Raw genomic sequence first — 19,839 nt, 5'->3', positions numbered from 1 at the left:
GAGTTTGGTCATGGCAGAAATGTGTGGCTCGCTGGAAGAAGACCTGCTGCCCAGAGGACCTGGTGGACACTCCTTACCAGTGGCTGTCAAAGTCACCACTGACCTCAACTTCTTCGCCTCAGGCTGCTTCAGGGATCTGTAGGAGACATTTTCAGGATCTCGCAGTCGGCCACCCACAAATGCATCACTCAGGTGACTGATTCCATGTTTGCCAAGGCAGGCACTTATGTAAACTTTGCCGCCAAGTGAGCCAGTTAGACTGAGTAAGCACACGGCATTGCGGCTCTGGCTGGCTTCCCACGGGTGCAGGGCATCATCGACTGCACACATGTGGCCATCAAGGCGCTTCCCAGATCGCCCATGGGTGTTCTTGAACCGTAAGGACTTCCACTCCATCAATGTGTAGTTCGTCTACAACCACAAAACGGTCATCATGAGTGTGTGTGGCAGATTCCCGGGGAGCTGTTGTGATTCATTTATCCTGCGCCAATCCACCCTCCCTCAGCTCTTCACACCTACAACCAGACTTGGAGACAAGGGCTATCCACTGAAGGCGCGGCTGATGACACCCTTGACGAAGCCAAGCGATGAGGCTGAAGGGCGCTACAATCAAAGCCAAATGACGATGAGATGTGTAATAGAGCAAGCAAATTTGGGACGTTTTTACTGCGTTAAAGGTGTTATATAAATGCAAGTTGTTGTTGAACACAGACACCCATATTGCATCCTCAATATGTGGGTGGTTGAAGTGTGTGGAGCAGGATGGAGCTTAGGTCTTATGAGCTAAATGTAATTCATAGCCTGGCTAACTTGGAAGCTCTTGATGTTGACAGTGAGAGAGTAAATTTCTTCCATTTTCTACCACTGTCATCACTCATTTTTATGACCACACACACAGAAATGTGGCAACTACACCAAATAATTGATGGCCATGATTCATCACCACAGTAACCATTGATCAGACCACCATATACTAATCTGATATATCCAGGTGACATTTGAGAATTGCTCATAGGGACACTATTTTTGAATCAAAGAACGTAAGATAAGATGAAACTGAAATTGGACACTTTTTCAAACAGGTGATCAAACATGAGCAACAGTTGAGACATAGGAGCCATTTTGGTCAAAGCATGGTTAGCTACATTCCGTTCTCAAAAACAAGCAAACTACAGATGTAGAAAGCTATGCAGAAAGCCTCCTATGTGACTAAGCAGTGAGTGTACAGTCCAACATTTTCATTCCAACCATGACCTTTTTTTTTACTTCACTCAAGTCAAATATTTTGAACAAGAAGCAGATGGTATCTGACCCATCTGCAATGCAGCTTGTGAAAGGTGGATTTAATGTATAATAGAACTTGATTGTGAAAACTGAGCCAGGGAAAGGGCAGATGGTTTTGTAGCTAAAGGTTACTGATGATTGCAAGAGAATCCCAGGCTAACATTGGCATTACTGCTACTATAAAAGAGTCTAGGAAATATGAATCAGGGATATAATGTTCAATCTTATGAAATAACTGACTGATGCCCTATTTCATGGCAGGGATGGTGACAAGTTAAACAAAGACATTTTCATTCAAGTGTACAATTTTACAGTCCAGACACACACAGGGACATTTAAGCAACGGATTAATGGTTCTAATATCATCCTGTGGCAAATCATAATCTGTCAGTTGTTCCTCTAACTGGATCATTTTAATACCTCACGATTCACTAGCCACCAGGGTTTAGCCTGTGTAATTAGAATATTTAAGTTGTATTACTGTACTTATAAGGCAGTACTTTTAAACCTAAATTAGTTTGAGCCTCAGCATGCGATATATGTGTTCACGCCTAATACGGATAAGTGTTCATTTGAATTCAGGCTTTAGAATTTGAATTTGAGCCAATAGTCCAGTTGTTAAGAAGCAAAACAATCTTTTCCTTGCCTGCTCAGTCCTTGGATACATACTCGTAGAGGGTGTTGCCCAGTACAATCAGTACAATGAATGCTGAAGTGTGCAAAAGGGACATGTGCAGATTTCTGATTCAACAGGGGATAGAGAGATATTTATTGAGTGAAGACTAAATTCTTAGTTGAGTCACATTTCTGCAGAGTCAAGCACAGGCCGTTAAAACTATCTAGGGCGGATATCACAGGGGAGAAAAACAGACAGCAAGTCTCTTATTAAACCCTGCAAAACACTTTCATTGCCAGCTAAGAAAGTGTGACAAGAACATCAGCCGTGAAGAGATGTGTAGACTTGGGCAGTATGGAGGAAGACAAGTTAGGGAAGCAGCAAATGGTGAATCAATATAAGTTGAAATAACTACAAAGAGGAAAAAATACTTTTGTCAAATGCAGTTTACGTTTGTATTGGAAAACAGTCAAGCTAAATTAAATTCAGTTTAGTACACTAACAAACTTCAAAGTGAAAACTGCACTGGTGGGACAACTGCTGGGGATACCGAGGCTGTTCCAATCAGGAAACGGCAGCAGTCCATATCAAAATTGAGTTGGGCTTGCTCTGAAAAGCACAAAACACATGCAATTATTAATCCAGTTCTCAAGATCATAACAAAATCAGAGATGAGGCAGGACATTTGATGTCTCTTAATTCATCCACCCAGCAAGATCCGAAAGATCCCCCTAATGTAGCGTCCAACTGTTTCTTAAATGATTCCATCTTTTTGCATCCACTATCGCTATTCAAGACATTAATCACTCTTGGTGTGAAATATTTCAGTTCTAAAATCACCTTTCACTAAGCGGAACATGTATCGTCATTGTTCTAATGTTCTAACCCTGCAATTTAATTTAAAGTAATATTCTAGATTTTCTATTTCCATTCCCTTAACAACTCTCGGTTGTTTTCTAAGCTGAAAAGTCTAAACTTCTCAACTCTTTTCTTATAATTCAGACTCCTTACATAAGTGATCAGCTTCTGGCATTTGAATGTCTCTCTTGTTTCTTGGCAACTAGAACTGGATGCAGGATTCAAGGTGTGATCTGACCAGAGCACTGTGAAGTATCATTATTAGCTCCTGTGACTTGTATTCTACTACTTTAGCTATCTAATTCAACATTCTATTGGCCCATGGATTGCTGCTCTGCATTGCTTGGACTTGTCAGGGTTGAGTCTACTAAGTCTCCTGGGCTTGGACTTCCCCTACAGGATTAGGGAAGAGCTTCTGCCTACCACCTCCAACTTTGACATGACCTTGGCTCAGTTCTCTGGGTCAAGCGTCATTATGTATTCATGGCAGGCTCCGCACCATATTTCCTGTCAGCAACGGGAACCACAAATGGCCCCATGAAGATCCAGGCAGAGCTACAACTGCTGCAGCACAAGTACAGAAAGAAAGCTTAAAGAGGCCGTGGGTCCCAAAAGAGGAAGAAATAATCCACGGAAGGCCTTAGGCCTACAGGCACCTTTTACTGGGTGGTGGAAAGAAGGCAGGCTGGAGGGAAATATGCCAGGAACTCGGGGGCCCCACACTGCCAGCATTTACATGCAGTGGATGGGGAAGGGGCAGCCAGTAACAACAACAGCTTGAATTTATATAGTACCTTTAATGTAGTAAAACATCCCAAGGTGCTTCACAGTAGCGTAATCAGACAAAAATTGACACCGAGCCAAAAAAGGTGCATTTGGACAGGCTTGGTGAAAGAGGTAGGTTTTAAGTAGCACCTTAAAGGGGGAGAGAGGAATGGAGAGGCAGAGAGGTTTGAGGAGCGAATCCCAAAGCTTAGTGCCTAGACGGCTGAAGGCACGGCCGCCAATAGTGGAATGAAGGATGTGGGGGATGTGCAAGAAGCCTGAGTTGGAGGAATGCAGAATTTCTGGAGGGTTGTAGGGCTGGATAAGGATACTGGAATATGGAGGGCTGAAGGATCCATGGAGGGATTTGAATATGGATAAGAATTTTAAAATGGAGGCATTTGTAGGCAAGGAAGGAATGGCCAGACAGGATATCGCTGGGGTCAGAGGAAGGAAGTTAAGGTCATGGTCAGGAGATAGTGGTAGGCCTTGCCACCCAATTATGGGGCAGGATAGTAGGGGAAAATCCAGGCCCTAGTTTCTTTCAGATTCATCCTGAGACATTTTAACCCTATTCATAGAGCACACATGTTGCCGTTTTCCCTTCTTATGTGCAGTACTTTACATTTCTCTGCATTAAGTTGCATCTGCCATTGTTCTGTCCACATACACATTTTGTTCAACTCATTCTGTAATTTCCTGAGCTGCAACTTCCAATTCTGTTGGCCTTTCTAGTTTGGTATCATCTACAAAAATCTGACCACTTTACATTGAGTTTCTGAATCCAGGTTATTTATGCAAATTAGAAACAGTAGTTGTTCGAGCCCCGAGCCCATTCAGTCCTTTTCCCCCACTCCAATATAACTCCTCTAATGACTACCATTCCCACGGTTTGCCCTGAATCCTGGATTCGGATAAGAATACAATTATTCTTTTAATAAGACGGTGTCATAAATGTCATGGTGATGGATGTTGCTGTTCTGTACGTGTGCAATGGCACATTGACAGTAACACGCAAGCACAGTCTTCTGTTTCGGGCATTATAGATAAGACGAATAAAGCATGTATACAGGAGCTAGCAGATAACATGCCAGAGAGAATTTTAAAATGCTTCTGATCTCTGCACAAAAAAATGTTGGATTCTATTCCCTGAAACATGAGCAATGTGAGTCACGGCACTCCTTAAATATTTCTCAATTTAGTGCACGTGTCTTTACCTAAGAAAAGTGTCCTGATTTTTGTCACTGTTATTGCCAAATCACAATGCTCTGACTTGGAAGCTGTGGTATGTAATCTATGCAATTGGCTTGAGTTGAGATGCTGCGTGAATGAAATAGGAGACTCCAAAGAGCTTTACTAACCACTTACATTAGTGTAACCCCCTTGTGTAGTAATTCCAGCTTCAGCTTTCAGAATCAAAGCACATAATGTTTCCCATGCAAGATCTGTAAAAATGATCTGAAAGTCATTTCCAATGTGGAATTATACGAAGCAGAATTTGACACACATCCAGCTCCTTATTAGTAACATTACATATATAGAGGGAAATACTGGCCCGGATTTTGCAGTCAATGGTGAATGAATGGTGGTAGCTGTTCATTAAACTTACACTTGTCCGCAGACTTTCTGTGGGCTTTTGCACTGGAACTTGCAGTGATTAGAAAGCTATTCCAGTACAGCGCCCCCTACAGAGGATCTGGGACCTGTGTACTTGTTTAAAATATTATATTTTACTTTTTTTTTTAAATCTCCAATAATAATTAAAATCTGAATGAATGAGACCACACACTTTTAAAAGCTAATTTTCAATGCCAGGGAGGTTGTTTGGCAGTAATTAAGACTTATCACACCATTAAAAATTCACTTACATTGGAATGGACAAGCCCTAACCTTTTCTGTCATGTTTAGTGGGTACCCCTCATGTACGTGCCACAACTTCCTACACTTCCATGAGTCTCTCGGCGAGGCTTCGGGAGGAGCAGAGCAACTCAGACAGCAGCTTCCGGATTTCCACGTTTATCTGCGCTCGTTGGAAGATGCTGTCCGATTTATTCATTAGTAGCGGTGAGTGCTGATAGCCTCACCATTATTTTCACCACAACATCTGGGCCAAGCTTGTGTTTATGGTACGATGCACAGCCCAGCTGAGATTGACACCATCAGTTCTGCTCATTGGTTAATCCACCAAGAAATCAATCGATAATCACTAGTATGGCGTACAGAAATTAATTCCACACCCAAACCAATTGTTACTATGTTTGACCACTTAGCCATATTTTGATATAAATGTGCTCCGTTGAACCTGTTGGAGAGCTTCATGCTTATAATTGAGCAGCTGACGCCTGTGGGAGTCTACTGTAGGTTGCTGATTACCAATCTGTGCCCAATTTCTGGAGAATGAATATTGGCGGTGCATCCAACTTCCTCATGATCCAGTGATGGATGTCCATCAACTTCTCTGGTTCAATACCTGATCCTCGATAGCATTGTAATTGTCTTGCATGTTGATCTAGTGGATCCATATTCTACCATGAGCCACAGCAACAAGGGAGGAAAGGATAGGAAAGAAACAAAATACTTCAAAACCCATCCTTACAGGGAGCACATCTTAATGTTGCAGGAAAACAATTTATCAGTTTATCCTCCTCCGAAAGATGGAGGCTGTTTGTGCACATGAATTATAAATAGGGAATGTATTAATGTTCAGTAGTAGGCTGAATTCATTTTCAATATTGCATTTTGATTGATTGCCTGGATGATAAATTGTATATATATATATATCTCCTACTAGTTTGTGATGTGATGCATCGATGCTCCTTCATCATCCGTACAGATTCCTGTATTCCTACTGGACTTCAGCATCAACCTCACAAATAGCTGAAATTTTAATGTTCAAAAGAAAACCCAGGAATGACCTCAGCTATGATTGCAAGCACAGTTGAATAGCCTGCCGACACCTATTGTCCAGATTACTAATATGAACAATGCCAACTAGAGTGAGGTATCGGGGGGGTGGGCACTGGAGCCTTTTGGAGCCATGGTCTGCAGCAACAAAGAAGGAAAAGATGGAGAAGAAAAATATATGCACAGATCCATCGTTACAAGTAGCACATTTCCATGATATGGGAGAACAATTTGCCAGTTCTTCCTCCTCCTAAAGATGGCAGCTGAATATGCATATGGATTATAAATCTCCGGATTACACACAAATTCCCTGCCGCAGAGAGTTGTTGATGCCAGTTCACTGGATATATTTCAAGAGGGAGTTAGATATGGCCCTTATGGCTAAAGGGATCAAGGGGTATGGAGAGAAAGCAGGAAAGGGGTACTGAGGGAGTGATCAGCCATGATCTTATTGAATGGCAGTGCAGGCTCGAAGGGCCGAATGGCCTACTCCTGCACCTATTTTCTATGTTTCTATGTTTCTATTAGTTGTGCCTCTCATTACTGTCAAATTGCGCAAATTGTCTGATGCGTTTCCTATATTACAACAGTGACTGCACTTCAAAAAAAGTACTTCATTGGCTGTAAAGTGCTTTTGAGACATCCGGTGGTCATGAAAGTGGTTTTGGCAAGATCTGAATCAAACACAGGTCTTAAAAGAGATGTCTTAACTTGCTACTTTACTCCTAGTTTTATAGGATGTTTTATATAGGAATGTACTTCAGGTCTTTAGCTTTTAATAATTTTTGATACAGAGTATAGGCTCAGGATTATCATTAGATCAACAAAGGGGAAATTAGAAGAATTTATTTTAACATAGTAATTGGAACCACTGAAGTTTACAACTTAGATGGAGGCCATTCATCTCATTGTCTTTCCTTTGTAGTAATCCAAAACTAATCCCAATGGCCTGCTCTCTCCCTACATCTTCCTGTGTTTCACATATTCACCCCTACTCTTCCCTTAAAAGATGCATTGGTCTCCACCTCAATTACTCCTTGTGGCAAAGCCTTCCGTGTTTCGATAATCCTCTGCAGGAAGAAATTTCTCTGAACCTCTCTTTTCGCTCTTTCAGAACGCGGGATGCTTTACTGCAAGTAGCTATTGAGGCGCAGACTATAACATCATTTAAACAGGAATTGGATAACTATTTGATAAGGATGAATATAAAAGGGCACAGAGAAAGGGCAATGAAATGGGATTAGAGTGACCATGGCACATAGAGAATGTGCTGAATGGCGTCTGTTCTGCTGTAAGTGCTCTGAAATCTTTCATTGGTTTGGTGATTAGATTATGGACAGTACAGTAGGTTGTGTGAGTGTACTTTGGCAATTAGAACATAGCTGCTGGACTTGCAAGCAAGGATGGAGACCTATAATACTTCTGAAGGTATATGTGAAAGAGGCTGTGATGCTTGTAAGACAACTTGGATTGTAACTGCTCGATTAGCTCCATGAAACCTAAAAAAAATGTATTTTTTTTATTTTTTACTAAAGATCTAAAAATATTTTTAGTTTGCAGTAGTTGGGTGTGAAGAACTATGCACAAATGCAAAAGATATTCTGTTGGGCAACGTGCATTCTTCCTGCCCTTTCAATTTTGTGCAAGAATGTGTTACTCATTTATTTCCCAGCTCTTACTTTGAACATCAATGAATGCACTGTGTTGTTTCATGTTCCACACATGGAGCTTCAGATTGTTTACTGGCCTAACAGGATACAGCTGAGCTGTTGAGTGTGGGGCAAACGTGATCTTATCAGAAATCAATAACAAAAGAAGCAATTGACTGTGCTGTATCAGTGCTTTTTCTTAGGAATTTGCTACATCTAAAAAAAAAGATGGTTGACAGAGGATCATAGGAATGTAGGCATTGATGTAACAAAGTGGTGTTATGGTGTTATGCTTCACTGTATTACGCTATACCTAGATAGCTGGCAGAAGATAGTACGCATTTGGTGTTTTGATGGCAATAACCCTAATTTAATATAATACAGCTGCGTTTATGATCTTTGACATAGGCTGGCTGCCAGAACAAGTAGCCATGTATTCTTTCTTGGTATTTTCCTTTTCACTATTCTATTCTATCTTTCTATTTTTCATTTTCATACTTCTCTTTTTCTATTCCAGAGGATTTTTTTCTGTCTTTAGATCCGTTTGCTTTCTTATTTATTTGTCTAGTTTTTTCCCCCTGTATTTATTCCTATTTCCTCCCCTTCTTCTCCTCAGGGTAGTGACATGATGATGTCCCATTCCCCAGGTAGCAGCAGCCCTCTAGTATCCCACCAAAGTGGCCATACTTTATACATGAGCTTGGTCAGTGTAATATATGCACCTGTGAGTATGCTCACAGGTTTGTAGAGCAGTTGAGTTTTTAAGTCGGTTCATGGACTCCCCAGGCTGCCTGTAATTTCTGCGGTCTAGAAGAGTCCATGTTCCACATTTTTGTCGAATGTGCGAGGTTGCAGTCCCTCTTCCAATATTTGAAGGGGCTACTCCTCATGTTCTTGTTGCACTTCAGTTCCATGCTCCTGATCTTTGGGCACCCAGGGGAGCATGCAGGTCAGAAGGCCTCTTCGTAGGACTGCTCCTGGGCATGACCAAGGTGGCCATCAGCCAGTCCAGGCAGCGAGCGGTCGAGGGGGTCGCTCAGCCCAACTGCCTGCCTCTCTTCCGCGCTTACATCCGGTCCAGGGTGTCCCTGGAGATGGAGCATGCGGTGTCCACCGGTACGCTCGTGGCCTTCCGCGAGAGGTGGGCGCCGGAGGGACTGGAGTGCATCATTACCCCCGGCAACCAAATTTTAATTTGATTTTATATGTTTCAATGTCTAATTTGTTTTAATTGCTGGTTTTAGTGTCCCCCTCCCCTTTTATAGGGGGCACTTGTATATATTTATGCTTTTAGTGTCCCCAAAAAACCCCCACAAAAATCACAATAAAGACAAAAAAAAAGGACATTGATAAGTGGTTGGAGTGTCCCCCAGATTAGGGGGCACTTGATTTAATTAATTTTGTTTTTCTCCAAAAGATTTGTCGAACTGTTGAGTTTTTAAGTCAGTTCATGGGCTCCCAGGCTGCCTGTAATTTCAGCGGTCCAGAAGAGTCCGTGTTCCACATTTATGTCGAATGTGCGAGGTTGCAGTCCCTCTTCCAATATTTGAAGGGGCTGCTCCTCAAGTTCTTGTTGCACTTCAGTTCCATGCTCCTGATCATTGGGCACCCAGGGGAGCAGGCAGGTCGGAAGGACTCCTCGTAGGACTGCTCCTGGGCATGGCCAAGGAGGCCATCAGCCAGTCCAGGCAGCGGGCGGTGGAGGGGGACGTTCAGCCTGACTGTCTGCCTCTCTTCCGCGGTTACATCCAAGCCAGGGTGCCCCTAGAGATGGAGCACGCGGTGTCCACCGGTACGCTCGCGGCCTTCCGCAAGAGGTGGGCGCCGGAGGGACTGGAGTGCATCATCACCCCCGGCAACCAAATTTTAATTTGATTTTATATGTTTTAAAGTTTAATTTATTTTAACTGCTGGGATTTAGTGTCCCCCTCCCCTTTTATAAGGGCCACTTGTAAAATGTATGATTTTAGTGCCCAAAAAACCCCCACAAAAAACAAAAAACCCCAAAAAAACAAAAAAAAAGGAAAAAAAGGGTCTTGAAAAATGTTTGGATTGGGGGGCACTTGACTTAACTGCTTTATTTTATCCAACCAAAAGAGTTGTAGAGCTGTTGAGTTTTTAAGCCGGTTCACGGGCTCCCAGGCTGCCTGTAATTTCTGCGGTCTTGAAGAGTCAGTGTTCCACATTTATGTAGAATGTACGAGGTTGCAGTCTCTCTTCCAATATTTGAAGGGGCTGCTCCTCAAGTTCTGGTTGCACTTCAGTTCCACGCTCCTGATCTTTGGGCACCCTGTGCGGAGGGGTGTGGCTAGGTCCGAGGTCCTCCTGGGCACAGCCAAGGGGACCATCAGCCGGTCCAGGCAGCGGGCGGTCAAGGGGGTCGTTCAGCCTGACTGCCTGCCTCTCTTCCGCGCTTACATCCGAGCCAGGATGTCTTTGGAGATGGAGCACGCGGTGTCCACCGGTACGCTCGCGGCCTTCCGCGAGAGGTGGGCACCGGAGGGACTGGAGTGCATCATTACCCCTGGCAACCAATTTTTAATTTGATGTTCGATGTTTTAAAGTTTAATTTGTTTTATTGCCGGTTTTAGTGTCCCCCTTCCCTTTTATAGGGGGCACTTGTATATATTTCTGTTTTAGTGCCCAAAAGAAATCACAAAAAAAACACCAAAAAAAACCCCCACAAAAAAAAGGGCACTTGAAAAATGTTTGGAGTGTCCCCCCCTTTAATCAGGGGGCACGTGATTAATTGGTTATTTCTGTTGCAACCAAAAGATTTGTCGAACTGTTGAGTTTTTAAGTCGGTTCATGGGCTCCCAGGCTGCCTGTAATTTCAGCGGTCCAGAAGAGTCCGTGTTCCACATTTTTGTCGAATGTGCGAGGTTGCAGTCCCTCTTCCAATATTTGAAGGAGCTGCTCCTCATGTTCTTGTTGCACTTCAGTTCCATGCTCCTGATCTTTGGGCACCCAGGGGAGCAGGCAGGTCGGAAGGCCTCCTCATAGAACTGCTCCTGGGCATGGCCAAGGGGGCCATCAGCTGGTCCAGGCAACGGGCGGTCAAGTGGGTCATTCAGCCTGACTGTCTGCCTCTCTTCCGCGGTTACATCCAAGCCAGGGGTTCCCTGGAGATGGAGCATGCGGTGTCTACCGGTATGCTCGCGGCCTTCTGAGAGAGGTGGGCACCGGAGGAACTGGAGTGCATCATCACCCCCGGCAACCAAATTTTAATTTGATATTATTTGTTTTAAAGTTTAATTTGTTTTATTGCCGGTTTTAGTGTCCCCCTTCCCTTTTATAGGCGGCACTTGTATATATTTCTGTTTTAGTGCCCAAAAAAAACACAAAAAAAACACAAAAAAAACCCCCCACAAAAAAAAGGGCACTTGAAAAATGTTTGGAGTGTCCCCCCCTTTAATCAGGGGGCACGTGATTAATTGGTTATTTCTGTTGCAACCAAAAGAGTTGTAGAGCTGTTGAGTTTTTAAGTCGGTTCATGGGCTCCCAGGCTGCCTGTAATTTCTGCGGTCTAGAAGAGTCCGTGTTCCACATTTATGTCGAATGTGCGAGGTTGCAGTCCCTCTTCCAATATATGAAGGGGCTGCTCCTCAAGTTCTTGTTGCACTTCAGTTCCATGCTCCTGATCTTTGGGCACCCAGGGGAGCATGCAGGTCAGAAGGCCTCCTCGTAGGACTGCTCCTGGGCATGGCCAAGTTGGCCATCAGCCGGTCCAGGCAGTGAGCGGTTGAGGGGGCCGTTCAGCCCGACTGCCTGCCTCTCTTCCGCGGTTACATCCGAACCAGGGTGTCCCTGGAGATGGAGCACGCGGTGTCCACCGGTACGCTCACGGCCTTCCGCGAGAGTTGGGCGCCGGAGGGATTGGAGTGCATCATCACCACCGGCAACCAAATGTTAATTTGATCCAGTAGACTGTCCAAAGTTTAATTTGTTTAATTTTGTCGGTTTTAGTGCCCCCCCCCACCCCCCCTTTAACCAGTGAGTTACTTGATTTATAGGTGCAACTTAAAATAGTTGTAGAGCTGTTGCATTGTGAGTGGCTTAGCCAGTCACGTGATGTTCACAAGACTCAATAAAATCCCAGTCAGTTGGGTCTAGGTCCTTCACGATGAGGTATGCAGTTGTGAGCCTAGTGGATGAACTGGTAATGTGTAGTGTGGTTGTTACACCTTTGTTAATAAACCAACTAGTTCTTAATAGCAATGTGTTGCTATGAATTCTTAAGCAAAGAACCCATGGAGCAAATACATTACATGCAGGGAATGTTGGTAGGTTCAATGTTCACACATGCAGAATTGCCAGGAAGAGTTGTGAATAGCAACCAGGAATGGGAACCCAGAGAGCTCTTCACCTCCTTAGATTGGAAAAACTGCAGGCCATCAACATCCTGGCTGAGATTAAGTAGTTAAACACAGATCAAGGATAGGACCTGCAAGTGCTATAACACAGTTGAAAGGGCGAAATCGCACTTAAAAAAAAACCTGTAAATCATAACACGCAAAAATTCCATGTTTTACTCCCATGTGTTACCACCGGCCATCCCACTCGCACTAGCATCAGCACATACTGGGAGCAAAGCTCCTTCTGCTTGATTTGGATACCATTCTGAAGTAATGAGCAGCAATGGTGAAATGACTGCGACAACGCCTTGACTTTTCTTTGCCTCGTAGGATTTATAATGGAAACCAGAAGCCAAAACGTAGTTTATTTTAACGTTAGTAGGGAGCAGGGAGAAAATCAATTTTGGAACAGCAGATAAAGAGAACTTGGGTGGTCAAGAAGAAGGAAAAATAAGATAAAGCAGAAAATAAATTTAGAAATAGCAAACCAAGATGAGAAAATAAAAGTGCCTTTCATCATCATCATTATAGGCAATCCCTCGAAATCGAGGAAGACTTGCTTCCACTCTAAAAGTGAGTTCTCAGGTGACTCTACAGTCCAATACAGGAATTACAGTCTCTGTCACAGGTGGGACAGGCAGTCGTTGAAGGAAAGGGTGGGTGGGGAGTCTGGTTTGCTGCACGCTCCTTCTGTTGTCTGCACTTGTTTATGCATGCTCTCGGCAACGAGACTCGAGGTGCTCAGCACCCTCCCAGATGCTCTTCCTCCACTTTGGGCGGTCTTGGGCCAGGAATCCCCAGGTGCCGGTGGGGATGTTACATTTTATCAAGGAGGCTTTCAGGGTTTTCTTGAAGCATTTCCTCTGCCCACCTGGGGCTCGCTTGCCGTGAAGGAGTTCCAAGCAGAGCACTTGCTTAGGGAGTTTCGTGTCGGGCATGCAGACGATATGGCCCGCCCAATGGAGCTGGTCGAGATAAAGTGCTTTTATCTGATACTAAAAACATTCAAAATAAATTGTTTCTGACAAAATGGTAACAGTGTCACTCGGCACAACTCAGTTCCAGACTTGTATCTTGGACAGAGTCAAAATAACATCCAAAATTTGAAAGACATCAAACGTCCGTGTCCAAATGCCTATAATATGATCAAGTTTGAGATCTGTTGGCATTCAGAACCTGTGATAACTAGGACAAATCTAATCGATGATTTACAGGTTTTATGATGTGCTATTTCGCCATTCCAACTGTTTTATAGCACTTCATAATGGGTCTAGACAGAGTAACTGTTCCCATTGGCAGAAGGGTTGAGAACCAGAGGACACAGATTTAAGGTGATTGGCAAAAGAACCAAAAGCGACATGAGGAAAAACTTTCTTATGCAGCGAATGATTAGGATCTGGAATGCACTGCCTGAAAGGGTGGTGGAGGCAGATTCAATCATGGCTTTCAAAAGGGAATTGGATAAGTGCTAAAGGAAAAAAATTTGCAGGGCTACAGAGGAAAGGGCGGGGGAGTGGGACTAGTTGAAGTGCTCTCGCAGAGAGTTCGACGGACCGACTGGCCTTCTTCTGTGCTGTAACGATTCTATGATTCTAAGATTTCAAGGGGGCAAATTCCATAGGAATGAGGAGCAAACTAAAAGAAATGAAGTGAGATGTATTGTTGCAAAAAATGGAAAGTTTAAGAAAATGAGATTAAATATGCAAGATTAAGGAAAATAAATATAAGTTAGAGAGGTAGATCTCAAGATGGCTGAAAAGCTTAATGAAATGGAATGGAAATAAAGATAAATAATCCATTATAAAGGAGGGAAAAAAAGCGTTGGAGAGTTTTGGTAGGGTGTATAAAGAGCCTTAGAGATAAATATAGCAAAGGATGTTGAGCACAATCATAAAAGAGATTTTCAATAATTAAGTTTTGCTACAGAGGAACTCATGGTGGAGTAATTACAGATGAAGGGGAAAATGTATAATAATGTAACATTCATTTTCTAGAAGTATTCACTGAACAGGAAAATACTGACTTACTATACTGTTGTAGTATAATTAATATTCTCGAGCCGCAGGTGGGCAGAGGTAACGTTTCAAGAACCCTCAAAGCCTCCTTGATAAAATGCAACATCCTCACCGATACCTGGGAGTCCCTGGTCAAAGACTACCCTAAGTAGAGGAAGAGCATCTGGGAGGGCGCTGAGCACCTCGAGCCTCGTCGCCGAGAGCATGCAGAAAACAAGCACAGGCAGCGGAAGGAGCGCGCGGCAAACCAGCCTCCCCACCCACCCTTTCCATCAAGGACTGTCTGTCCCACCTGTGACAGAGACTGTAATTCCCGTATTGGACTGTTCAGTCACCTGAGAACTCACTTTTAGAGTGGAAGCAAGTCTTCCTCGATTTCAAGGGACTGCCTACGATGATGAATATTCTCGAGGATTTTGAATTTAGTATGGAGGAAATATTTGATACTTTACAGGGACTGTAGACTAACAGATCTCCTGGACCAGATATGAAAGCACCTAGATGAAGGAGATATAGGGCACAATTTTCGCCATTGATTTGTGCCGTTATTTTGGCACGGGCCGCATTTTTTGGCCTAAATTAAAAAATTTAAGCTTCCCCAATCTTTGTGCGCCAATGTAACTCAGTTAGTTACGATTTTTTTAAGTTCGTTTTTTTTTCTCTGAGCCCGTTTTTCACAATTATGGAAGTTTGGCCAATTTAAATTTTTCCTAGGACGGCGTATGTGACCACTCCCGAAAAACTTTCTGGGCACTTAAGAAAAGCCAGCGCACATTAAAAAATCGGCACAGAAAGACACCATTCTTTTTATGCAAAGTTTTGGAATGAGTTTTGAAGAACACATAAATATTCATAATCAAGCTTAAATTTTTTAAATTCAAAACTCAGGAAATGGAAGCTTAATGGAATTCTTCTAAGTTTTCATTTTTTTTAAACTGACACGCCACCACCGAATGTCTCCAAACCGTGCTCGAGGGTCGGATCGTCACCTGGGCAGAATCGGTCCCTTGCCCGGACATAGGGGCTCGGGGCTTGGCTTCAAAAGAAGCCTGGGGGGGGTGGGAGGCTGTGGAAGGCAAACGGAAGGCATGAGAAGCCTACACTGCGCATCAAATGAAGCCCGGGGAGGGGCGGGGGGTATTCCCGATCATTGCACCTGCTCAGACCTGGATGTGGTCCATGCTAGGGGGTCGGCATCGACCTTGGGGAGAGAGAACAAAGAACCTTGTCTTGCCTGCCATTTTGAGCTTCTTGCAAAGGTACAAGCTAGTCATGGGGGCAATACTGACTCCAATTCATACTAAACTGAGAACGTATACAAAGGAACTGATTCCCGTAATCGGCAGTGCTACTGTAAAGATCTCCTACGATGGAGCAGCGCATAATTACCACTCCAGGTGGTACCGGGCGATGGCCCCACGCTGTTCGGCAGGAGCTGGCTGGGAAAGATACGCTGGAACTGGGACAACATCCGAGCGCTCTCGTCCGTCGACGACACTTCATGTGCCCAGGTCTTAAACAAGTTCCCCTCGCTATTCGAACCGGACATCGGGAAGTTCCAAGGAGCAAAAGTGCAGATCCATTTGATTCTGGGCAGCAATCCATCCATCACAAGGTGAGAGTGGTACCATACATGATGAGAGAGAGGGTGGAGATTGCGCTGGACCGGCTGCAACGAGAGAGCATCATTTTGCCGACAGAATTCAACGACTGGGCCAGTCCGATTGTTCCAGTCCTCAAGGAAGATGGCACCGTCAGAATTTGTGGCGATTACAAAGTAACGATCAATCGTTTCTCCCTGCAGGATCAATACCCGCTACCAAAGGCAGATGACCTATTTGCGATGCTGGTGGGAGGAAAAATGTTCACGAAGCTGGACTTGACCTCGGCCTACATGACCTAGGAGCTGGAGGAATCATCGAAGGGCCTCATCTGCATCAATACGTACGAAGGTCTCTTCATTTATAACAGATGTCGATTTGGGATTCGATTGCCCGCGGTGATATTCCAGAGGAACATGGAAAGCTTGCTGAGGTCGGTCCCAGCACCATGGTCTTCCAGGACGACATCTTGGTTACAGGTCGGGACACTGTCGAGTACCTGCAGAACCTGGAGGAGATTCTAAGTCGGCTTAATCGCGTGGGGCTCAGGTTAAAACGCTCGAAGTGTGTTTTCCTGGCATCTGAAGTGGAGTTCCTGGGGAGAAGTATCGCGGCGGATGGCATCAGGCCCACCGATTCGAAGACGGAGACAATCAAGAACGCACCGAGACCACAGAACGTGACGGAGCTGCGGTCGTTTCTTGGACTCTTGAACTACTTTGGTAACTTTTTACCGGGTCTAAGCACTGTTAGAACCACTGCACTCTTTACTGCGTAAAGGAGGTGAATAGGTATGGGGTAAAAGCCAAGAAAATGCCTTTGAGAAAGCTAGAAAACTGTTATGCTCAAACAAATTGCTTGTATTGTATGACCCATATAAGCGTTTGGTTCTAGCATGTGATGCGTCGTCATACGGTGTCGGGTGTGTATTGCAACAAGCTAATGAATCTGGGAAATTGCAACTGGTTGTTTATGCATCCAGAAGTCTGTCTCAGGCTAAGAAGGCCTACAGCATGATCGGAAAAGAAGAATTAGCGTGTGTTTATGGGGTAAAGAAAATGCATCACTATCTGTTCGGGCTCAAATTTGAATTGGAAACCGACTAGAAGCCACTTATATCCCTCTTCTCTGAAAGTAAGGGGATAAACACGAATGCATCAGCCTGCATCCAGAGATGGGCGCTCACGTTGTCCACATAGAACTATGCCATCCACCACAGGCCAGGCACAGAAAACTGTGCCGATGCTCTCAGTAGGCTGCCATTGCCCACCACAGGGGTGGAGATGGCACAGCCCGCAGACTTAGTTATGTTATTGGAAGCATTCGAAAGTGAGCAATCACCTGTTACTGCCCGACAGATTAGAACTTGGACGAGCCAGGACCCCTTACTGTCCTTAGTAAAAAATTGTGTGCTCCAAGGGAGTTGGTCTAGTGTCCCATTGGAGATGCAGGAAGAAATAAAGTCGTACCAGCGGCGCAGAGATGAAATGTCCATACAGGCAGACTGCCTCCTGTGGAGTAATCGGGTAATGGTGCCTAAAAAGGGCAGGGAAACTTTCATTAGTGACTTCCACAGTACTCACCCAAGCATCGTAATGATGAAAGCGACAGCCAGATCCCACATGTGATGGCCCGGTATCGATGCAGACTTCGAGTCCTGCGTGCACAAATGTAACACATGTTCCCAGTTAAATAATGCACCCAGGAAGGCAACACTCAGTTTATGGTCCTGGCCCTCAAAACCTTGGTCCAGGGTTCATGTCGACTTCGCAGGCCCATTCTTGGGTAAAATGTTCCTTGTGGTTGTAGATGCATATTCCAAATGGATTGAATGTGAGATAATGTCGGCAAGCACATCCGCTGCCACCATTGAAAGCCTGCGGGCCATGTTTGCTACGCACGGCCTGCATGATGTCCTTGTAAGTGACAATGGGCCGTGCTTCACCAGTGTCGAGTTCAAAGAATTTACCAGTCCCGCAATGGGATCAAACATGTCACTTTGGCCCCGTTCAAACCAGTGTCCAGAGCAAGCAATGCAAACAATAAAGCAGAGCTTGAAGAGGGTAATTGAAGGTTCACTGTAGACTCGCCTATCCCGAGTCCTGCTTAGTTACCGCACAAGACCCCACTCACTCACTGGGGTTCCCCCTGCTGAACTGCTTATGAAAAGAGCACTAAAGACAAAACTCTTGTTAGTCCACCCTGATCTACACGAACAGGTAGAGAGCAGGCGGCTTCAACAGAATACATCTCATGATCGCGCAAATGTGTCACGCGAAATTGAGATTAATGATCCTGTATTTGTGTTAAACTATGGACAAGGTCCCAAGTGGCTTCCCTGCACTGTCATGGCCAAAGAGGGGAGTTGGGTGTTTCAGGTCAAACTTTCAAATGGACTCACCTGCAGGAAACACTTGGACCAAACCAATCTAAGATTCACGGACTACTCAGAACAATCCACAATAGACTACCTTTTTTGACCCACCAACGCACATAAAAGTGGCAACCGACTCAGCGGTTGACCACGAAGCAGAACCCATCACCTGCAGCAGCCCAGCAGGACTCACCATACCCAGCAGCCCTCCAAGGCCAGCTGTGCAGCAGCCCAGCGAGGGCCCAAAAACGACTCACCAAAACCAGCATTTGCACCGAGACGATCAACCAGGGAAAGGAAGGCCCCAGATCGACTCACATTGTAAATAGTTACACTATTGACTTTGGGGGGGGGGGGGGGGGAAGTGTTGTTATATATGTAAACTTGTAAATACAATGTTTAACCACCAGAGGGCTCATCCCCTGGAGTCCCAAGGGATCCCACAATCCCTTGGGAGCACAGGTACATAAGGAGGCCTCACAGGCTGGAGAGGCACTCTGGAGACCTGCAATAAAGGATTACGGTCACACACTACTTTGAACTTACAGTGTCTGGTCAGACTCTTTATTCAATACATAATAGTTCGAGCCTTGCGCCAGCAGCTCATCCGTAAACGCTTTGCTGCCTGAAGGCTCAGCAATAACTATTCCACATGGACCATGTTTACTGTTTGGACCTGTTCCGTAATGTTGTGTTGTGTTAAAGGAGCAAATGATGGAAATTATTCTTGTTTACTTCAAAAAGTAGCATTAATAATGGAACAAATAATGGAAATGATACTTCTTTAGTTCAAAAAGTTGTGTTAATAATGGAACAAATAATGGAAATGATTCAGTTATATTGTAAAATATATTTTATTCAAAAAGTTAGCAAACATTTCTTTGTACATAACTTAACTTTAATAAAAATATTCTTGTATCAAACTTTAAATTTTTCAGTTTAAATCACTTAAAAACTTTTAGATCACTTACAAACTTCTAAACTTGTAAATTTGCATAACTTACAAAAAACTTTAAATTTGAGAAGTTACAACAATAACAACAATAATAATAATAACAACAGCAGCAGCAAAGAATTGCTGCACCAGTCTCGCCTCCACTTCATTCTAAGATTGCCCGCTGCGCTTGGTCTTGGTGACTCCACCCTTGCCCGCAGGCGGTGGTGCAGCGTTTCTCGGGTTGGTACCAAGCTTATTCTTTCAAACATCTTGGGCAATACGCACTTCTTAATGGGGGAGTGGGGAGGGGGAGTGGCAGGCGGTAATGTGGAAGGCCCAGCTTGGGCCTCTTGAGAGGCTGACCTGGGGTTTGGAGTGGGAGTGGCAGTTGATTCTGTCAATGGGCACGGGGTCCGGGCATGTTCCCTTATTGCAACAGCTAACTCCGACATCACCTCCCTCATGTGCCCTGACAGTGTGT

The sequence above is a fragment of the Pristiophorus japonicus genome, chromosome 5 (genome assembly GCF_044704955.1).
Source record: "Pristiophorus japonicus isolate sPriJap1 chromosome 5, sPriJap1.hap1, whole genome shotgun sequence".
NCBI classification, from domain to species: domain Eukaryota; kingdom Metazoa; phylum Chordata; class Chondrichthyes; family Pristiophoridae; genus Pristiophorus; species Pristiophorus japonicus.
This window is presented reverse-complemented; position numbering follows the sequence as displayed.